Source organism: Haliotis cracherodii, unplaced genomic scaffold (genome assembly GCF_022045235.1).
Source record: "Haliotis cracherodii isolate W230 unplaced genomic scaffold, xgHalCrac1.p SCAF_13, whole genome shotgun sequence".
Lineage (NCBI taxonomy): Eukaryota > Metazoa > Mollusca > Gastropoda > Lepetellida > Haliotidae > Haliotis > Haliotis cracherodii.
Genome location: NW_027266268.1, coordinates 19,050,001 through 19,071,441, shown reverse-complemented (window position 1 = coordinate 19,071,441; position 21,441 = coordinate 19,050,001). Strand labels below are relative to the sequence as shown.

General features: G+C 43.7%; 16 non-coding genes and 1 pseudogene across 16 annotated transcripts; all 17 read left to right on the top strand.

Moving 5' to 3' along the window:
- The first annotated feature begins 888 nt into the window (after positions 1-888).
- On the top strand, positions 889-1,081 carry LOC139460026 (U2 spliceosomal RNA). Its single transcript, XR_011652772.1, has one exon. It is a non-coding gene; the product is annotated as a U2 spliceosomal RNA (small nuclear RNA).
- Positions 1,082-2,052: 971 nt separating this feature from the next.
- LOC139460025 (U2 spliceosomal RNA) lies at positions 2,053-2,245 on the top strand. Its single transcript, XR_011652771.1, has one exon. It is a non-coding gene; the product is annotated as a U2 spliceosomal RNA (small nuclear RNA).
- A 971-nt stretch (positions 2,246-3,216) lies between these two features.
- LOC139460024 (U2 spliceosomal RNA) lies at positions 3,217-3,409 on the top strand. The gene has a single exon (XR_011652770.1). It is a non-coding gene; the product is annotated as a U2 spliceosomal RNA (small nuclear RNA).
- Positions 3,410-4,380: 971 nt separating this feature from the next.
- LOC139460023 (U2 spliceosomal RNA) lies at positions 4,381-4,573 on the top strand. Its single transcript, XR_011652769.1, has one exon. It is a non-coding gene; the product is annotated as a U2 spliceosomal RNA (small nuclear RNA).
- Positions 4,574-5,544: 971 nt separating this feature from the next.
- On the top strand, positions 5,545-5,737 carry LOC139460022 (U2 spliceosomal RNA). The gene has a single exon (XR_011652768.1). It is a non-coding gene; the product is annotated as a U2 spliceosomal RNA (small nuclear RNA).
- Positions 5,738-6,708: 971 nt separating this feature from the next.
- On the top strand, positions 6,709-6,901 carry LOC139460021 (U2 spliceosomal RNA). Its single transcript, XR_011652767.1, has one exon. It is a non-coding gene; the product is annotated as a U2 spliceosomal RNA (small nuclear RNA).
- Positions 6,902-7,872: 971 nt separating this feature from the next.
- Positions 7,873-8,065, top strand: LOC139459967 (U2 spliceosomal RNA). The gene has a single exon (XR_011652721.1). It is a non-coding gene; the product is annotated as a U2 spliceosomal RNA (small nuclear RNA).
- A 971-nt stretch (positions 8,066-9,036) lies between these two features.
- Positions 9,037-9,229, top strand: LOC139460020 (U2 spliceosomal RNA). Its single transcript, XR_011652766.1, has one exon. It is a non-coding gene; the product is annotated as a U2 spliceosomal RNA (small nuclear RNA).
- A 971-nt stretch (positions 9,230-10,200) lies between these two features.
- On the top strand, positions 10,201-10,393 carry LOC139460019 (U2 spliceosomal RNA). The gene has a single exon (XR_011652765.1). It is a non-coding gene; the product is annotated as a U2 spliceosomal RNA (small nuclear RNA).
- A 971-nt stretch (positions 10,394-11,364) lies between these two features.
- On the top strand, positions 11,365-11,557 carry LOC139460017 (U2 spliceosomal RNA). Its single transcript, XR_011652763.1, has one exon. It is a non-coding gene; the product is annotated as a U2 spliceosomal RNA (small nuclear RNA).
- A 971-nt stretch (positions 11,558-12,528) lies between these two features.
- On the top strand, positions 12,529-12,721 carry LOC139460015 (U2 spliceosomal RNA). The gene has a single exon (XR_011652762.1). It is a non-coding gene; the product is annotated as a U2 spliceosomal RNA (small nuclear RNA).
- Positions 12,722-13,692: 971 nt separating this feature from the next.
- Positions 13,693-13,885, top strand: LOC139460014 (U2 spliceosomal RNA). The gene has a single exon (XR_011652761.1). It is a non-coding gene; the product is annotated as a U2 spliceosomal RNA (small nuclear RNA).
- Positions 13,886-14,856: 971 nt separating this feature from the next.
- On the top strand, positions 14,857-15,049 carry LOC139460013 (U2 spliceosomal RNA). Its single transcript, XR_011652760.1, has one exon. It is a non-coding gene; the product is annotated as a U2 spliceosomal RNA (small nuclear RNA).
- Positions 15,050-16,020: 971 nt separating this feature from the next.
- Positions 16,021-16,213, top strand: LOC139459962 (U2 spliceosomal RNA). The gene has a single exon (XR_011652716.1). It is a non-coding gene; the product is annotated as a U2 spliceosomal RNA (small nuclear RNA).
- Positions 16,214-17,185: 972 nt separating this feature from the next.
- LOC139459961 (U2 spliceosomal RNA) lies at positions 17,186-17,378 on the top strand. The gene has a single exon (XR_011652715.1). It is a non-coding gene; the product is annotated as a U2 spliceosomal RNA (small nuclear RNA).
- Positions 17,379-18,349: 971 nt separating this feature from the next.
- On the top strand, positions 18,350-18,542 carry LOC139460012 (U2 spliceosomal RNA). Its single transcript, XR_011652759.1, has one exon. It is a non-coding gene; the product is annotated as a U2 spliceosomal RNA (small nuclear RNA).
- A 971-nt stretch (positions 18,543-19,513) lies between these two features.
- Positions 19,514-19,636, top strand: LOC139459982 (U2 spliceosomal RNA; annotated as a pseudogene).
- Positions 19,637-21,441: the final 1,805 nt, after the last annotated feature.

Genomic DNA, 21,441 nt, shown 5'->3' with positions numbered 1-21,441 from the left:
CCGCACTTCTCAATAGATACTCCATTTTATTACTTCTTAACCTTAGAAATATACCTATACACACATGCAACCCGTCCTTTTACCACATCAACCCGTACGAGTTTGTTAAAATAGCATTTTTCAACTTTCAGCTACATGTAGTCGCCCGTAACCAAGGCCGTCGGCCATGACGCCGCACGCCGGAAATGACGTCTAGACAATCACTCTGTCACAACAGCAGTCTGCTTCGTCACTACAAGACGTTATCAATGTCGCATCCCCACTAAAAAGATGTTTAAAGTACCAAACACACGCCGGATGCATCATTACACTTCGTGCAAGTAAGTTCATTTCCCAATTTTCATTACTATTCATTCGTTTTTTTGTTTTAAATGCCATTTTTAGATGGAATTATTTCGGTTTTCACTTTGATGAACACCTAAAGTATCTTTACCTTTAGTTCATTTAATACATTGGGGCAATTTGGATCGGATTTTCACTCTTGCCTACGCACGACTCTGTCAAAGTCGGGCGCTAGCTATTCCAACTGGCTTGCCTCCCCTTGCCTGCCCGACTCCGCCCATTAAGCCCTAATGTCGCGGCCTGTATTCATGTTGGACTGGGTCGCTGCAGGACGTTTTCCCCACACCTGGCGATGTTTTATCGTCGCACTCTTTATGCATAGGAAAATGGCTGTATTTACTCCATTTTAACATTTACCAAAGTCGCTGAATTTCTTCACAAACGTCTTCAATTTGCCTGTCCTACTCGTCTTGTGTCCACATCTTTCCCTATTTGTGCATGTAATATTGCGTGTCAAGGATTATAAGCGCTTCATGTAAATTAATATCACCTTAATGGTATGTTGTGTTTGAAGATGTAGGTTGCCGGCGCAAGCCGGCAACCGGCATCGCTTCTCGGCCTTTTGGCTAAGATCAAAGTGTAGTATCTGTTCTTATCAGCTTAATATCTGATACGTCTCCTAATGGAGACATCGATATTAAACTGATTTTTAGAATGGGATGAGGTGCCACGGGGCTTGCTCCGCCCTCATCACGGGTTGACCCGGTATTGCAGTACCTCCGGGAATGGCCCACCACTCATATTTCAATCAAAAATTAGAACTGTCAGCTTTGCTTACATCTTCACATTCATGCTATTTTGTACTGCCGCTCCGTTTTTCGCCCGCACTTCTCAATAGATACTCCATTTTATTACTTCTTAACCTTAGAAATATACCTATACACACATGCAACCCGTCCTTTTACCACATCAACCCGTACGAGTTTGTTAAAATAGCATTTTTCAACTTTCAGCTACATGTAGTCGCCCGTAACCAAGGCCGTCGGCCATGACGCCGCACGCCGGAAATGACGTCTAGACAATCACTCTGTCACAACAGCAGTCTGCTTCGTCACTACAAGACGTTATCAATGTCGCATCCCCACTAAAAAGATGTTTAAAGTACCAAACACACGCCGGATGCATCATTACACTTCGTGCAAGTAAGTTCATTTCCCAATTTTCATTACTATTCATTCGTTTTTTTGTTTTAAATGCCATTTTTAGATGGAATTATTTCGGTTTTCACTTTGATGAACACCTAAAGTATCTTTACCTTTAGTTCATTTAATACATTGGGGCAATTTGGATCGGATTTTCACTCTTGCCTACGCACGACTCTGTCAAAGTCGGGCGCTAGCTATTCCAACTGGCTTGCCTCCCCTTGCCTGCCCGACTCCGCCCATTAAGCCCTAATGTCGCGGCCTGTATTCATGTTGGACTGGGTCGCTGCAGGACGTTTTCCCCACACCTGGCGATGTTTTATCGTCGCACTCTTTATGCATAGGAAAATGGCTGTATTTACTCCATTTTAACATTTACCAAAGTCGCTGAATTTCTTCACAAACGTCTTCAATTTGCCTGTCCTACTCGTCTTGTGTCCACATCTTTCCCTATTTGTGCATGTAATATTGCGTGTCAAGGATTATAAGCGCTTCATGTAAATTAATATCACCTTAATGGTATGTTGTGTTTGAAGATGTAGGTTGCCGGCGCAAGCCGGCAACCGGCATCGCTTCTCGGCCTTTTGGCTAAGATCAAAGTGTAGTATCTGTTCTTATCAGCTTAATATCTGATACGTCTCCTAATGGAGACATCGATATTAAACTGATTTTTAGAATGGGATGAGGTGCCACGGGGCTTGCTCCGCCCTCATCACGGGTTGACCCGGTATTGCAGTACCTCCGGGAATGGCCCACCACTCATATTTCAATCAAAAATTAGAACTGTCAGCTTTGCTTACATCTTCACATTCATGCTATTTTGTACTGCCGCTCCGTTTTTCGCCCGCACTTCTCAATAGATACTCCATTTTATTACTTCTTAACCTTAGAAATATACCTATACACACATGCAACCCGTCCTTTTACCACATCAACCCGTACGAGTTTGTTAAAATAGCATTTTTCAACTTTCAGCTACATGTAGTCGCCCGTAACCAAGGCCGTCGGCCATGACGCCGCACGCCGGAAATGACGTCTAGACAATCACTCTGTCACAACAGCAGTCTGCTTCGTCACTACAAGACGTTATCAATGTCGCATCCCCACTAAAAAGATGTTTAAAGTACCAAACACACGCCGGATGCATCATTACACTTCGTGCAAGTAAGTTCATTTCCCAATTTTCATTACTATTCATTCGTTTTTTTGTTTTAAATGCCATTTTTAGATGGAATTATTTCGGTTTTCACTTTGATGAACACCTAAAGTATCTTTACCTTTAGTTCATTTAATACATTGGGGCAATTTGGATCGGATTTTCACTCTTGCCTACGCACGACTCTGTCAAAGTCGGGCGCTAGCTATTCCAACTGGCTTGCCTCCCCTTGCCTGCCCGACTCCGCCCATTAAGCCCTAATGTCGCGGCCTGTATTCATGTTGGACTGGGTCGCTGCAGGACGTTTTCCCCACACCTGGCGATGTTTTATCGTCGCACTCTTTATGCATAGGAAAATGGCTGTATTTACTCCATTTTAACATTTACCAAAGTCGCTGAATTTCTTCACAAACGTCTTCAATTTGCCTGTCCTACTCGTCTTGTGTCCACATCTTTCCCTATTTGTGCATGTAATATTGCGTGTCAAGGATTATAAGCGCTTCATGTAAATTAATATCACCTTAATGGTATGTTGTGTTTGAAGATGTAGGTTGCCGGCGCAAGCCGGCAACCGGCATCGCTTCTCGGCCTTTTGGCTAAGATCAAAGTGTAGTATCTGTTCTTATCAGCTTAATATCTGATACGTCTCCTAATGGAGACATCGATATTAAACTGATTTTTAGAATGGGATGAGGTGCCACGGGGCTTGCTCCGCCCTCATCACGGGTTGACCCGGTATTGCAGTACCTCCGGGAATGGCCCACCACTCATATTTCAATCAAAAATTAGAACTGTCAGCTTTGCTTACATCTTCACATTCATGCTATTTTGTACTGCCGCTCCGTTTTTCGCCCGCACTTCTCAATAGATACTCCATTTTATTACTTCTTAACCTTAGAAATATACCTATACACACATGCAACCCGTCCTTTTACCACATCAACCCGTACGAGTTTGTTAAAATAGCATTTTTCAACTTTCAGCTACATGTAGTCGCCCGTAACCAAGGCCGTCGGCCATGACGCCGCACGCCGGAAATGACGTCTAGACAATCACTCTGTCACAACAGCAGTCTGCTTCGTCACTACAAGACGTTATCAATGTCGCATCCCCACTAAAAAGATGTTTAAAGTACCAAACACACGCCGGATGCATCATTACACTTCGTGCAAGTAAGTTCATTTCCCAATTTTCATTACTATTCATTCGTTTTTTTGTTTTAAATGCCATTTTTAGATGGAATTATTTCGGTTTTCACTTTGATGAACACCTAAAGTATCTTTACCTTTAGTTCATTTAATACATTGGGGCAATTTGGATCGGATTTTCACTCTTGCCTACGCACGACTCTGTCAAAGTCGGGCGCTAGCTATTCCAACTGGCTTGCCTCCCCTTGCCTGCCCGACTCCGCCCATTAAGCCCTAATGTCGCGGCCTGTATTCATGTTGGACTGGGTCGCTGCAGGACGTTTTCCCCACACCTGGCGATGTTTTATCGTCGCACTCTTTATGCATAGGAAAATGGCTGTATTTACTCCATTTTAACATTTACCAAAGTCGCTGAATTTCTTCACAAACGTCTTCAATTTGCCTGTCCTACTCGTCTTGTGTCCACATCTTTCCCTATTTGTGCATGTAATATTGCGTGTCAAGGATTATAAGCGCTTCATGTAAATTAATATCACCTTAATGGTATGTTGTGTTTGAAGATGTAGGTTGCCGGCGCAAGCCGGCAACCGGCATCGCTTCTCGGCCTTTTGGCTAAGATCAAAGTGTAGTATCTGTTCTTATCAGCTTAATATCTGATACGTCTCCTAATGGAGACATCGATATTAAACTGATTTTTAGAATGGGATGAGGTGCCACGGGGCTTGCTCCGCCCTCATCACGGGTTGACCCGGTATTGCAGTACCTCCGGGAATGGCCCACCACTCATATTTCAATCAAAAATTAGAACTGTCAGCTTTGCTTACATCTTCACATTCATGCTATTTTGTACTGCCGCTCCGTTTTTCGCCCGCACTTCTCAATAGATACTCCATTTTATTACTTCTTAACCTTAGAAATATACCTATACACACATGCAACCCGTCCTTTTACCACATCAACCCGTACGAGTTTGTTAAAATAGCATTTTTCAACTTTCAGCTACATGTAGTCGCCCGTAACCAAGGCCGTCGGCCATGACGCCGCACGCCGGAAATGACGTCTAGACAATCACTCTGTCACAACAGCAGTCTGCTTCGTCACTACAAGACGTTATCAATGTCGCATCCCCACTAAAAAGATGTTTAAAGTACCAAACACACGCCGGATGCATCATTACACTTCGTGCAAGTAAGTTCATTTCCCAATTTTCATTACTATTCATTCGTTTTTTTGTTTTAAATGCCATTTTTAGATGGAATTATTTCGGTTTTCACTTTGATGAACACCTAAAGTATCTTTACCTTTAGTTCATTTAATACATTGGGGCAATTTGGATCGGATTTTCACTCTTGCCTACGCACGACTCTGTCAAAGTCGGGCGCTAGCTATTCCAACTGGCTTGCCTCCCCTTGCCTGCCCGACTCCGCCCATTAAGCCCTAATGTCGCGGCCTGTATTCATGTTGGACTGGGTCGCTGCAGGACGTTTTCCCCACACCTGGCGATGTTTTATCGTCGCACTCTTTATGCATAGGAAAATGGCTGTATTTACTCCATTTTAACATTTACCAAAGTCGCTGAATTTCTTCACAAACGTCTTCAATTTGCCTGTCCTACTCGTCTTGTGTCCACATCTTTCCCTATTTGTGCATGTAATATTGCGTGTCAAGGATTATAAGCGCTTCATGTAAATTAATATCACCTTAATGGTATGTTGTGTTTGAAGATGTAGGTTGCCGGCGCAAGCCGGCAACCGGCATCGCTTCTCGGCCTTTTGGCTAAGATCAAAGTGTAGTATCTGTTCTTATCAGCTTAATATCTGATACGTCTCCTAATGGAGACATCGATATTAAACTGATTTTTAGAATGGGATGAGGTGCCACGGGGCTTGCTCCGCCCTCATCACGGGTTGACCCGGTATTGCAGTACCTCCGGGAATGGCCCACCACTCATATTTCAATCAAAAATTAGAACTGTCAGCTTTGCTTACATCTTCACATTCATGCTATTTTGTACTGCCGCTCCGTTTTTCGCCCGCACTTCTCAATAGATACTCCATTTTATTACTTCTTAACCTTAGAAATATACCTATACACACATGCAACCCGTCCTTTTACCACATCAACCCGTACGAGTTTGTTAAAATAGCATTTTTCAACTTTCAGCTACATGTAGTCGCCCGTAACCAAGGCCGTCGGCCATGACGCCGCACGCCGGAAATGACGTCTAGACAATCACTCTGTCACAACAGCAGTCTGCTTCGTCACTACAAGACGTTATCAATGTCGCATCCCCACTAAAAAGATGTTTAAAGTACCAAACACACGCCGGATGCATCATTACACTTCGTGCAAGTAAGTTCATTTCCCAATTTTCATTACTATTCATTCGTTTTTTTGTTTTAAATGCCATTTTTAGATGGAATTATTTCGGTTTTCACTTTGATGAACACCTAAAGTATCTTTACCTTTAGTTCATTTAATACATTGGGGCAATTTGGATCGGATTTTCACTCTTGCCTACGCACGACTCTGTCAAAGTCGGGCGCTAGCTATTCCAACTGGCTTGCCTCCCCTTGCCTGCCCGACTCCGCCCATTAAGCCCTAATGTCGCGGCCTGTATTCATGTTGGACTGGGTCGCTGCAGGACGTTTTCCCCACACCTGGCGATGTTTTATCGTCGCACTCTTTATGCATAGGAAAATGGCTGTATTTACTCCATTTTAACATTTACCAAAGTCGCTGAATTTCTTCACAAACGTCTTCAATTTGCCTGTCCTACTCGTCTTGTGTCCACATCTTTCCCTATTTGTGCATGTAATATTGCGTGTCAAGGATTATAAGCGCTTCATGTAAATTAATATCACCTTAATGGTATGTTGTGTTTGAAGATGTAGGTTGCCGGCGCAAGCCGGCAACCGGCATCGCTTCTCGGCCTTTTGGCTAAGATCAAAGTGTAGTATCTGTTCTTATCAGCTTAATATCTGATACGTCTCCTAATGGAGACATCGATATTAAACTGATTTTTAGAATGGGATGAGGTGCCACGGGGCTTGCTCCGCCCTCATCACGGGTTGACCCGGTATTGCAGTACCTCCGGGAATGGCCCACCACTCATATTTCAATCAAAAATTAGAACTGTCAGCTTTGCTTACATCTTCACATTCATGCTATTTTGTACTGCCGCTCCGTTTTTCGCCCGCACTTCTCAATAGATACTCCATTTTATTACTTCTTAACCTTAGAAATATACCTATACACACATGCAACCCGTCCTTTTACCACATCAACCCGTACGAGTTTGTTAAAATAGCATTTTTCAACTTTCAGCTACATGTAGTCGCCCGTAACCAAGGCCGTCGGCCATGACGCCGCACGCCGGAAATGACGTCTAGACAATCACTCTGTCACAACAGCAGTCTGCTTCGTCACTACAAGACGTTATCAATGTCGCATCCCCACTAAAAAGATGTTTAAAGTACCAAACACACGCCGGATGCATCATTACACTTCGTGCAAGTAAGTTCATTTCCCAATTTTCATTACTATTCATTCGTTTTTTTGTTTTAAATGCCATTTTTAGATGGAATTATTTCGGTTTTCACTTTGATGAACACCTAAAGTATCTTTACCTTTAGTTCATTTAATACATTGGGGCAATTTGGATCGGATTTTCACTCTTGCCTACGCACGACTCTGTCAAAGTCGGGCGCTAGCTATTCCAACTGGCTTGCCTCCCCTTGCCTGCCCGACTCCGCCCATTAAGCCCTAATGTCGCGGCCTGTATTCATGTTGGACTGGGTCGCTGCAGGACGTTTTCCCCACACCTGGCGATGTTTTATCGTCGCACTCTTTATGCATAGGAAAATGGCTGTATTTACTCCATTTTAACATTTACCAAAGTCGCTGAATTTCTTCACAAACGTCTTCAATTTGCCTGTCCTACTCGTCTTGTGTCCACATCTTTCCCTATTTGTGCATGTAATATTGCGTGTCAAGGATTATAAGCGCTTCATGTAAATTAATATCACCTTAATGGTATGTTGTGTTTGAAGATGTAGGTTGCCGGCGCAAGCCGGCAACCGGCATCGCTTCTCGGCCTTTAGGCTAAGATCAAAGTGTAGTATCTGTTCTTATCAGCTTAATATCTGATACGTCTCCTAATGGAGACATCGATATTAAACTGATTTTTAGAATGGGATGAGGTGCCACGGGGCTTGCTCCGCCCTCATCACGGGTTGACCCGGTATTGCAGTACCTCCGGGAATGGCCCACCACTCATATTTCAATCAAAAATTAGAACTGTCAGCTTTGCTTACATCTTCACATTCATGCTATTTTGTACTGCCGCTCCGTTTTTCGCCCGCACTTCTCAATAGATACTCCATTTTATTACTTCTTAACCTTAGAAATATACCTATACACACATGCAACCCGTCCTTTTACCACATCAACCCGTACGAGTTTGTTAAAATAGCATTTTTCAACTTTCAGCTACATGTAGTCGCCCGTAACCAAGGCCGTCGGCCATGACGCCGCACGCCGGAAATGACGTCTAGACAATCACTCTGTCACAACAGCAGTCTGCTTCGTCACTACAAGACGTTATCAATGTCGCATCCCCACTAAAAAGATGTTTAAAGTACCAAACACACGCCGGATGCATCATTACACTTCGTGCAAGTAAGTTCATTTCCCAATTTTCATTACTATTCATTCGTTTTTTTGTTTTAAATGCCATTTTTAGATGGAATTATTTCGGTTTTCACTTTGATGAACACCTAAAGTATCTTTACCTTTAGTTCATTTAATACATTGGGGCAATTTGGATCGGATTTTCACTCTTGCCTACGCACGACTCTGTCAAAGTCGGGCGCTAGCTATTCCAACTGGCTTGCCTCCCCTTGCCTGCCCGACTCCGCCCATTAAGCCCTAATGTCGCGGCCTGTATTCATGTTGGACTGGGTCGCTGCAGGACGTTTTCCCCACACCTGGCGATGTTTTATCGTCGCACTCTTTATGCATAGGAAAATGGCTGTATTTACTCCATTTTAACATTTACCAAAGTCGCTGAATTTCTTCACAAACGTCTTCAATTTGCCTGTCCTACTCGTCTTGTGTCCACATCTTTCCCTATTTGTGCATGTAATATTGCGTGTCAAGGATTATAAGCGCTTCATGTAAATTAATATCACCTTAATGGTATGTTGTGTTTGAAGATGTAGGTTGCCGGCGCAAGCCGGCAACCGGCATCGCTTCTCGGCCTTTTGGCTAAGATCAAAGTGTAGTATCTGTTCTTATCAGCTTAATATCTGATACGTCTCCTAATGGAGACATCGATATTAAACTGATTTTTAGAATGGGATGAGGTGCCACGGGGCTTGCTCCGCCCTCATCACGGGTTGACCCGGTATTGCAGTACCTCCGGGAATGGCCCACCACTCATATTTCAATCAAAAATTAGAACTGTCAGCTTTGCTTACATCTTCACATTCATGCTATTTTGTACTGCCGCTCCGTTTTTCGCCCGCACTTCTCAATAGATACTCCATTTTATTACTTCTTAACCTTAGAAATATACCTATACACACATGCAACCCGTCCTTTTACCACATCAACCCGTACGAGTTTGTTAAAATAGCATTTTTCAACTTTCAGCTACATGTAGTCGCCCGTAACCAAGGCCGTCGGCCATGACGCCGCACGCCGGAAATGACGTCTAGACAATCACTCTGTCACAACAGCAGTCTGCTTCGTCACTACAAGACGTTATCAATGTCGCATCCCCACTAAAAAGATGTTTAAAGTACCAAACACACGCCGGATGCATCATTACACTTCGTGCAAGTAAGTTCATTTCCCAATTTTCATTACTATTCATTCGTTTTTTTGTTTTAAATGCCATTTTTAGATGGAATTATTTCGGTTTTCACTTTGATGAACACCTAAAGTATCTTTACCTTTAGTTCATTTAATACATTGGGGCAATTTGGATCGGATTTTCACTCTTGCCTACGCACGACTCTGTCAAAGTCGGGCGCTAGCTATTCCAACTGGCTTGCCTCCCCTTGCCTGCCCGACTCCGCCCATTAAGCCCTAATGTCGCGGCCTGTATTCATGTTGGACTGGGTCGCTGCAGGACGTTTTCCCCACACCTGGCGATGTTTTATCGTCGCACTCTTTATGCATAGGAAAATGGCTGTATTTACTCCATTTTAACATTTACCAAAGTCGCTGAATTTCTTCACAAACGTCTTCAATTTGCCTGTCCTACTCGTCTTGTGTCCACATCTTTCCCTATTTGTGCATGTAATATTGCGTGTCAAGGATTATAAGCGCTTCATGTAAATTAATATCACCTTAATGGTATGTTGTGTTTGAAGATGTAGGTTGCCGGCGCAAGCCGGCAACCGGCATCGCTTCTCGGCCTTTTGGCTAAGATCAAAGTGTAGTATCTGTTCTTATCAGCTTAATATCTGATACGTCTCCTAATGGAGACATCGATATTAAACTGATTTTTAGAATGGGATGAGGTGCCACGGGGCTTGCTCCGCCCTCATCACGGGTTGACCCGGTATTGCAGTACCTCCGGGAATGGCCCACCACTCATATTTCAATCAAAAATTAGAACTGTCAGCTTTGCTTACATCTTCACATTCATGCTATTTTGTACTGCCGCTCCGTTTTTCGCCCGCACTTCTCAATAGATACTCCATTTTATTACTTCTTAACCTTAGAAATATACCTATACACACATGCAACCCGTCCTTTTACCACATCAACCCGTACGAGTTTGTTAAAATAGCATTTTTCAACTTTCAGCTACATGTAGTCGCCCGTAACCAAGGCCGTCGGCCATGACGCCGCACGCCGGAAATGACGTCTAGACAATCACTCTGTCACAACAGCAGTCTGCTTCGTCACTACAAGACGTTATCAATGTCGCATCCCCACTAAAAAGATGTTTAAAGTACCAAACACACGCCGGATGCATCATTACACTTCGTGCAAGTAAGTTCATTTCCCAATTTTCATTACTATTCATTCGTTTTTTTGTTTTAAATGCCATTTTTAGATGGAATTATTTCGGTTTTCACTTTGATGAACACCTAAAGTATCTTTACCTTTAGTTCATTTAATACATTGGGGCAATTTGGATCGGATTTTCACTCTTGCCTACGCACGACTCTGTCAAAGTCGGGCGCTAGCTATTCCAACTGGCTTGCCTCCCCTTGCCTGCCCGACTCCGCCCATTAAGCCCTAATGTCGCGGCCTGTATTCATGTTGGACTGGGTCGCTGCAGGACGTTTTCCCCACACCTGGCGATGTTTTATCGTCGCACTCTTTATGCATAGGAAAATGGCTGTATTTACTCCATTTTAACATTTACCAAAGTCGCTGAATTTCTTCACAAACGTCTTCAATTTGCCTGTCCTACTCGTCTTGTGTCCACATCTTTCCCTATTTGTGCATGTAATATTGCGTGTCAAGGATTATAAGCGCTTCATGTAAATTAATATCACCTTAATGGTATGTTGTGTTTGAAGATGTAGGTTGCCGGCGCAAGCCGGCAACCGGCATCGCTTCTCGGCCTTTTGGCTAAGATCAAAGTGTAGTATCTGTTCTTATCAGCTTAATATCTGATACGTCTCCTAATGGAGACATCGATATTAAACTGATTTTTAGAATGGGATGAGGTGCCACGGGGCTTGCTCCGCCCTCATCACGGGTTGACCCGGTATTGCAGTACCTCCGGGAATGGCCCACCACTCATATTTCAATCAAAAATTAGAACTGTCAGCTTTGCTTACATCTTCACATTCATGCTATTTTGTACTGCCGCTCCGTTTTTCGCCCGCACTTCTCAATAGATACTCCATTTTATTACTTCTTAACCTTAGAAATATACCTATACACACATGCAACCCGTCCTTTTACCACATCAACCCGTACGAGTTTGTTAAAATAGCATTTTTCAACTTTCAGCTACATGTAGTCGCCCGTAACCAAGGCCGTCGGCCATGACGCCGCACGCCGGAAATGACGTCTAGACAATCACTCTGTCACAACAGCAGTCTGCTTCGTCACTACAAGACGTTATCAATGTCGCATCCCCACTAAAAAGATGTTTAAAGTACCAAACACACGCCGGATGCATCATTACACTTCGTGCAAGTAAGTTCATTTCCCAATTTTCATTACTATTCATTCGTTTTTTTGTTTTAAATGCCATTTTTAGATGGAATTATTTCGGTTTTCACTTTGATGAACACCTAAAGTATCTTTACCTTTAGTTCATTTAATACATTGGGGCAATTTGGATCGGATTTTCACTCTTGCCTACGCACGACTCTGTCAAAGTCGGGCGCTAGCTATTCCAACTGGCTTGCCTCCCCTTGCCTGCCCGACTCCGCCCATTAAGCCCTAATGTCGCGGCCTGTATTCATGTTGGACTGGGTCGCTGCAGGACGTTTTCCCCACACCTGGCGATGTTTTATCGTCGCACTCTTTATGCATAGGAAAATGGCTGTATTTACTCCATTTTAACATTTACCAAAGTCGCTGAATTTCTTCACAAACGTCTTCAATTTGCCTGTCCTACTCGTCTTGTGTCCACATCTTTCCCTATTTGTGCATGTAATATTGCGTGTCAAGGATTATAAGCGCTTCATGTAAATTAATATCACCTTAATGGTATGTTGTGTTTGAAGATGTAGGTTGCCGGCGCAAGCCGGCAACCGGCATCGCTTCTCGGCCTTTTGGCTAAGATCAAAGTGTAGTATCTGTTCTTATCAGCTTAATATCTGATACGTCTCCTAATGGAGACATCGATATTAAACTGATTTTTAGAATGGGATGAGGTGCCACGGGGCTTGCTCCGCCCTCATCACGGGTTGACCCGGTATTGCAGTACCTCCGGGAATGGCCCACCACTCATATTTCAATCAAAAATTAGAACTGTCAGCTTTGCTTACATCTTCACATTCATGCTATTTTGTACTGCCGCTCCGTTTTTCGCCCGCACTTCTCAATAGATACTCCATTTTATTACTTCTTAACCTTAGAAATATACCTATACACACATGCAACCCGTCCTTTTACCACATCAACCCGTACGAGTTTGTTAAAATAGCATTTTTCAACTTTCAGCTACATGTAGTCGCCCGTAACCAAGGCCGTCGGCCATGACGCCGCACGCCGGAAATGACGTCTAGACAATCACTCTGTCACAACAGCAGTCTGCTTCGTCACTACAAGACGTTATCAATGTCGCATCCCCACTAAAAAGATGTTTAAAGTACCAAACACACGCCGGATGCATCATTACACTTCGTGCAAGTAAGTTCATTTCCCAATTTTCATTACTATTCATTCGTTTTTTTGTTTTAAATGCCATTTTTAGATGGAATTATTTCGGTTTTCACTTTGATGAACACCTAAAGTATCTTTACCTTTAGTTCATTTAATACATTGGGGCAATTTGGATCGGATTTTCACTCTTGCCTACGCACGACTCTGTCAAAGTCGGGCGCTAGCTATTCCAACTGGCTTGCCTCCCCTTGCCTGCCCGACTCCGCCCATTAAGCCCTAATGTCGCGGCCTGTATTCATGTTGGACTGGGTCGCTGCAGGACGTTTTCCCCACACCTGGCGATGTTTTATCGTCGCACTCTTTATGCATAGGAAAATGGCTGTATTTACTCCATTTTAACATTTACCAAAGTCGCTGAATTTCTTCACAAACGTCTTCAATTTGCCTGTCCTACTCGTCTTGTGTCCACATCTTTCCCTATTTGTGCATGTAATATTGCGTGTCAAGGATTATAAGCGCTTCATGTAAATTAATATCACCTTAATGGTATGTTGTGTTTGAAGATGTAGGTTGCCGGCGCAAGCCGGCAACCGGCATCGCTTCTCGGCCTTTTGGCTAAGATCAAAGTGTAGTATCTGTTCTTATCAGCTTAATATCTGATACGTCTCCTAATGGAGACATCGATATTAAACTGATTTTTAGAATGGGATGAGGTGCCACGGGGCTTGCTCCGCCCTCATCACGGGTTGACCCGGTATTGCAGTACCTCCGGGAATGGCCCACCACTCATATTTCAATCAAAAATTAGAACTGTCAGCTTTGCTTACATCTTCACATTCATGCTATTTTGTACTGCCGCTCCGTTTTTCGCCCGCACTTCTCAATAGATACTCCATTTTATTACTTCTTAACCTTAGAAATATACCTATACACACATGCAACCCGTCCTTTTACCACATCAACCCGTACGAGTTTGTTAAAATAGCATTTTTCAACTTTCAGCTACATGTAGTCGCCCGTAACCAAGGCCGTCGGCCATGACGCCGCACGCCGGAAATGACGTCTAGACAATCACTCTGTCACAACAGCAGTCTGCTTCGTCACTACAAGACGTTATCAATGTCGCATCCCCACTAAAAAGATGTTTAAAGTACCAAACACACGCCGGATGCATCATTACACTTCGTGCAAGTAAGTTCATTTCCCAATTTTCATTACTATTCATTCGTTTTTTTGTTTTAAATGCCATTTTTAGATGGAATTATTTCGGTTTTCACTTTGATGAACACCTAAAGTATCTTTACCTTTAGTTCATTTAATACATTGGGGCAATTTGGATCGGATTTTCACTCTTGCCTACGCACGACTCTGTCAAAGTCGGGCGCTAGCTATTCCAACTGGCTTGCCTCCCCTTGCCTGCCCGACTCCGCCCATTAAGCCCTAATGTCGCGGCCTGTATTCATGTTGGACTGGGTCGCTGCAGGACGTTTTCCCCACACCTGGCGATGTTTTATCGTCGCACTCTTTATGCATAGGAAAATGGCTGTATTTACTCCATTTTAACATTTACCAAAGTCGCTGAATTTCTTCACAAACGTCTTCAATTTGCCTGTCCTACTCGTCTTGTGTCCACATCTTTCCCTATTTGTGCATGTAATATTGCGTGTCAAGGATTATAAGCGCTTCATGTAAATTAATATCACCTTAATGGTATGTTGTGTTTGAAGATGTAGGTTGCCGGCGCAAGCCGGCAACCGGCATCGCTTCTCGGCCTTTTGGCTAAGATCAAAGTGTAGTATCTGTTCTTATCAGCTTAATATCTGATACGTCTCCTAATGGAGACATCGATATTAAACTGATTTTTAGAATGGGATGAGGTGCCACGGGGCTTGCTCCGCCCTCATCACGGGTTGACCCGGTATTGCAGTACCTCCGGGAATGGCCCACCACTCATATTTCAATCAAAAATTAGAACTGTCAGCTTTGCTTACATCTTCACATTCATGCTATTTTGTACTGCCGCTCCGTTTTTCGCCCGCACTTCTCAATAGATACTCCATTTTATTACTTCTTAACCTTAGAAATATACCTATACACACATGCAACCCGTCCTTTTACCACATCAACCCGTACGAGTTTGTTAAAATAGCATTTTTCAACTTTCAGCTACATGTAGTCGCCCGTAACCAAGGCCGTCGGCCATGACGCCGCACGCCGGAAATGACGTCTAGACAATCACTCTGTCACAACAGCAGTCTGCTTCGTCACTACAAGACGTTATCAATGTCGCATCCCCACTAAAAAGATGTTTAAAGTACCAAACACACGCCGGATGCATCATTACACTTCGTGCAAGTAAGTTCATTTCCCAATTTTCATTACTATTCATTCGTTTTTTTGTTTTAAATGCCATTTTTAGATGGAATTATTTCGGTTTTCACTTTGATGAACACCTAAAGTATCTTTACCTTTAGTTCATTTAATACATTGGGGCAATTTGGATCGGATTTTCACTCTTGCCTACGCACGACTCTGTCAAAGTCGGGCGCTAGCTATTCCAACTGGCTTGCCTCCCCTTGCCTGCCCGACTCCGCCCATTAAGCCCTAATGTCGCGGCCTGTATTCATGTTGGACTGGGTCGCTGCAGGACGTTTTCCCCACACCTGGCGATGTTTTATCGTCGCACTCTTTATGCATAGGAAAATGGCTGTATTTACTCCATTTTAACATTTACCAAAGTCGCTGAATTTCTTCACAAACGTCTTCAATTTGCCTGTCCTACTCGTCTTGTGTCCACATCTTTCCCTATTTGTGCATGTAATATTGCGTGTCAAGGATTATAAGCGCTTCATGTAAATTAATATCACCTTAATGGTATGTTGTGTTTGAAGATGTAGGTTGCCGGCGCAAGCCGGCAACCGGCATCGCTTCTCGGCCTTTTGGCTAAGATCAAAGTGTAGTATCTGTTCTTATCAGCTTAATATCTGATACGTCTCCTAATGGAGACATCGATATTAAACTGATTTTTAGAATGGGATGAAGTGCCACGGGGCTTGCTCCGCCCTCATCACGGGTTGACCCGGTATTGCAGTACCTCCGGGAATGGCCCACCACTCATATTTCAATCAAAAATTAGAACTGTCAGCTTTGCTTACATCTTCACATTCATGCTATTTTGTACTGCCGCTCCGTTTTTCGCCCGCACTTCTCAATAGATACTCCATTTTATTACTTCTTAACCTTAGAAATATACCTATACACACATGCAACCCGTCCTTTTACCACATCAACCCGTACGAGTTTGTTAAAATAGCATTTTTCAACTTTCAGCTACATGTAGTCGCCCGTAACCAAGGCCGTCGGCCATGACGCCGCACGCCGGAAATGACGTCTAGACAATCACTCTGTCACAACAGCAGTCTGCTTCGTCACTACAAGACGTTATCAATGTCGCATCCCCACTAAAAAGATGTTTAAAGTACCAAACACACGCCGGATGCATCATTACACTTCGTGCAAGTAAGTTCATTTCCCAATTTTCATTACTATTCATTCGTTTTTTTTGTTTTAAATGCCATTTTTAGATGGAATTATTTCGGTTTTCACTTTGATGAACACCTAAAGTATCTTTACCTTTAGTTCATTTAATACATTGGGGCAATTTGGATCGGATTTTCACTCTTGCCTACGCACGACTCTGTCAAAGTCGGGCGCTAGCTATTCCAACTGGCTTGCCTCCCCTTGCCTGCCCGACTCCGCCCATTAAGCCCTAATGTCGCGGCCTGTATTCATGTTGGACTGGGTCGCTGCAGGACGTTTTCCCCACACCTGGCGATGTTTTATCGTCGCACTCTTTATGCATAGGAAAATGGCTGTATTTACTCCATTTTAACATTTACCAAAGTCGCTGAATTTCTTCACAAACGTCTTCAATTTGCCTGTCCTACTCGTCTTGTGTCCACATCTTTCCCTATTTGTGCATGTAATATTGCGTGTCAAGGATTATAAGCGCTTCATGTAAATTAATATCACCTTAATGGTATGTTGTGTTTGAAGATGTAGGTTGCCGGCGCAAGCCGGCAACCGGCATCGCTTCTCGGCCTTTTGGCTAAGATCAAAGTGTAGTATCTGTTCTTATCAGCTTAATATCTGATACGTCTCCTAATGGAGACATCGATATTAAACTGATTTTTAGAATGGGATGAGGTGCCACGGGGCTTGCTCCGCCCTCATCACGGGTTGACCCGGTATTACAGTACCTCCGGGAATGGCCCACCACTCATATTTCAATCAAAAATTAGAACTGTCAGCTTTGCTTACATCTTCACATTCATGCTATTTTGTACTGCCGCTCCGTTTTTCGCCCGCACTTCTCAATAGATACTCCATTTTATTACTTCTTAACCTTAGAAATATACCTATACACACATGCAACCCGTCCTTTTACCACATCAACCCGTACGAGTTTGTTAAAATAGCATTTTTCAACTTTCAGCTACATGTAGTCGCCCGTAACCAAGGCCGTCGGCCATGACGCCGCACGCCGGAAATGACGTCTAGACAATCACTCTGTCACAACAGCAGTCTGCTTCGTCACTACAAGACGTTATCAATGTCGCATCCCCACTAAAAAGATGTTTAAAGTACCAAACACACGCCGGATGCATCATTACACTTCGTGCAAGTAAGTTCATTTCCCAATTTTCATTACTATTCATTCGTTTTTTTGTTTTAAATGCCATTTTTAGATGGAATTATTTCGGTTTTCACTTTGATGAACACCTAAAGTATCTTTACCTTTAGTTCATTTAATACATTGGGGCAATTTGGATCGGATTTTCACTCTTGCCTACGCACGACTCTGTCAAAGTCGGGCGCTAGCTATTCCAACTGGCTTGCCTCCCCTTGCCTGCCCGACTCCGCCCATTAAGCCCTAATGTCGCGGCCTGTATTCATGTTGGACTGGGTCGCTGCAGGACGTTTTCCCCACACCTGGCGATGTTTTATCGTCGCACTCTTTATGCATAGGAAAATGGCTGTATTTACTCCATTTTAACATTTACCAAAGTCGCTGAATTTCTTCACAAACGTCTTCAATTTGCCTGTCCTACTCGTCTTGTGTCCACATCTTTCCCTATTTGTGCATGTAATATTGCGTGTCAAGGATTATAAGCGCTTCATGTAAATTAATATCACCTTAATGGTATGTTGTGTTTGAAGATGTAGGTTGCCGGCGCAAGCCGGCAACCGGCATCGCTTCTCGGCCTTTTGGCTAAGATCAAAGTGTAGTATCTGTTCTTATCAGCTTAATATCTGATACGTCTCCTAATGGAGACATCGATATTAAACTGATTTTTAGAATGGGATGAGGTGCCACGGGGCTTGCTCCGCCCTCATCACGGGTTGACCCGGTATTGCAGTACCTCCGGGAATGGCCCACCACTCATATTTCAATCAAAAATTAGAACTGTCAGCTTTGCTTACATCTTCACATTCATGCTATTTTGTACTGCCGCTCCGTTTTTCGCCCGCACTTCTCAATAGATACTCCATTTTATTACTTCTTAACCTTAGAAATATACCTATACACACATGCAACCCGTCCTTTTACCACATCAACCCGTACGAGTTTGTTAAAATAGCATTTTTCAACTTTCAGCTACATGTAGTCGCCCGTAACCAAGGCCGTCGGCCATGACGCCGCACGCCGGAAATGACGTCTAGACAATCACTCTGTCACAACAGCAGTCTGCTTCGTCACTACAAGACGTTATCAATGTCGCATCCCCACTAAAAAGATGTTTAAAGTACCAAACACACGCCGGATGCATCATTACACTTCGTGCAAGTAAGTTCATTTCCCAATTTTCATTACTATTCATTCGTTTTTTTGTTTTAAATGCCATTTTTAGATGGAATTATTTCGGTTTTCACTTTGATGAACACCTAAAGTATCTTTACCTTTAGTTCATTTAATACATTGGGGCAATTTGGATCGGATTTTCACTCTTGCCTACGCACGACTCTGTCAAAGTCGGGCGCTAGCTATTCCAACTGGCTTGCCTCCCCTTGCCTGCCCGACTCCGCCCATTAAGCCCTAATGTCGTGGCCTGTATTCATGTTGGACTGGGTCGCTGCAGGACGTTTTCCCCACACCTGGCGATGTTTTATCGTCGCACTCTTTATGCATAGGAAAATGGCTGTATTTACTCCATTTTAACATTTACCAAAGTCGCTGAATTTCTTCACAAACGTCTTCAATTTGCCTGTCCTACTCGTCTTGTGTCCACATCTTTCCCTATTTGTGCATGTAATATTGCGTGTCAAGGATTATAAGCGCTTCATGTAAATTAATATCACCTTAATGGTATGTTGTGTTTGAAGATGTAGGTTGCCGGCGCAAGCCGGCAACCGGCATCGCTTCTCGGCCTTTTGGCTAAGATCAAAGTGTAGTATCTTAGCCAAACCAAGTTGTGATCAACTCCCTATGGAGTGTACTCAGTGACTTTTGCATTGTTTGTTTCATTGATGTGCTGCTTGTGATTTTTATTGACTCTTCTCTCTACTCCACCAGGTCTACGGGCGGGCATCACCTGTTTTACAGGTGTGTGGCCTTAAGTGGTCTCCCCCCCTCCTCTCTACCATGGCGTTCGTCAGTGCTGTGCAAGCTGGTGAGATTCCAGACAAGTACCTGGATCTCGACTATGCTGCTCGTACCGTCCGAGTCGACTCTCAGCAGCGGAATGTGTCCAAGGATGACCTTCTCCAGGTTCTCAAGGCCCAGGTTCCCTCCTTCAGTACTAAGGACTGTGTAGGCATCTGGAATACAGAAAAATCGGGTCAGTATTATGTGACATTTCGGTCCGGTGTGATGGTGGACACTTTACAGAGATTGGAGACTGTGGACTATGGGACTAATACTCTTACGTTCTCTCGTTACGGTGCACAGGTTGTTGTGTTACGGATTCACTGGCTCCACGCTACTATTATGAACTCATTCCTGAAGGATTACTTCTCTCAGTTCGGAAAAGTGTTGGACGTTTGGTGGGAGAAGAAACTCGTCGACGGTGACCAGTTGATCTCTGGTGTTCGTTATGTGAAGCTGGAACTTGCAGATACTGGGTTAGATGGGATTCCTCATATTGTTAAGTTTGGAAAACAGTCCATGTTGATTACGACTCCGGGCCGCCTGCCCTTGTGTTTAAGGTGTCACACGTATGGTCATATACGTTCCAAGTGTCATGAGCAGATTCCCAGCAGGAAACCGCCTACTGTGTCTCCGGTTGTAGTGCCAGTCCCCGATGTGAGTGTGGAGCTCCCAGTTCTGGAGGAGAGTGCTTCTGATGATGGATTGCTTATTGCTGAATCGGATTCTGCGCAGATTGTGACTCCTACTGTGCCAGCTGTGACAGTGGATACAGCGACAGGGATTAAGAGGAAACAGCCACAGGTTACCTCAGATTCTGACATGGATGATGGGAAAAAGTTGAAGGATTCTGTACTGGATGTGCACGATGACTTTGGTCATTTGAGCTGGGCTGATCAAATGGAGATGGATTATACGGCGTCCCAAGTGACTGTTGATTCTAGTCAAGACAGTGTTCCAAGTGTCCGTTGCCCTGAAGATGAAGGTGGTTCTCTGCCGGATAGTGAGGACTCTGTCCTGGAATCTGCGTCGCCTTCCACCAGTGAGACTAATCTGCAGCAAACAGTTACCCAACAGGATCGTTTTCTTCCACAAAAGGACCCCTTTGACTTGACTTCCTTTCCGGTCTATGTGAACCCAAGGTGGCAGGAGGAACACAAGAAGGGACTCCATCTCTTACGTAAAAAGTGGACCTTTCTTGTCAAGCTCTTTTGGGATGAAGCTCGTGGGTGCTACAAGGTCACCGAGAAGAAGTACGATGTTACGAATTGTGTCCGTTCCTTTCCCCAAGATCAGCGACCAGAAATCCGGGATGCCGTTCGTCTCCTTCTCACTCTTAAAGTGCATCAGAACAAAGTGACTCTACAGTCTCTGGGCGTCCAAAAGAATACTTTCTACACTATGTCCTTGACAGAAGAAGAGATTCGATCTGCTTCGAAGTTGTGAACCCTGTTGTGCCTGTTTTGTGACTAGACGGCTATAGGCCTGGTTTCATTTTCCCGTTCTGGAGAACGTGTGCTGTTTTGGACTTGTTCCTTGGACTTTAGGTTTTCTTTTCTCACTTATGTGTCGTTCTCATGAAGTGACCTTATTACTCATGTTCTGTTTTTCTTCTTTAGCTGCTAATGTTAGTGCTACCAACCTACACCTCTGTGATATGGTTTTTAATTTCGTAGGTTGGTAGTTATTGCGCTGTCT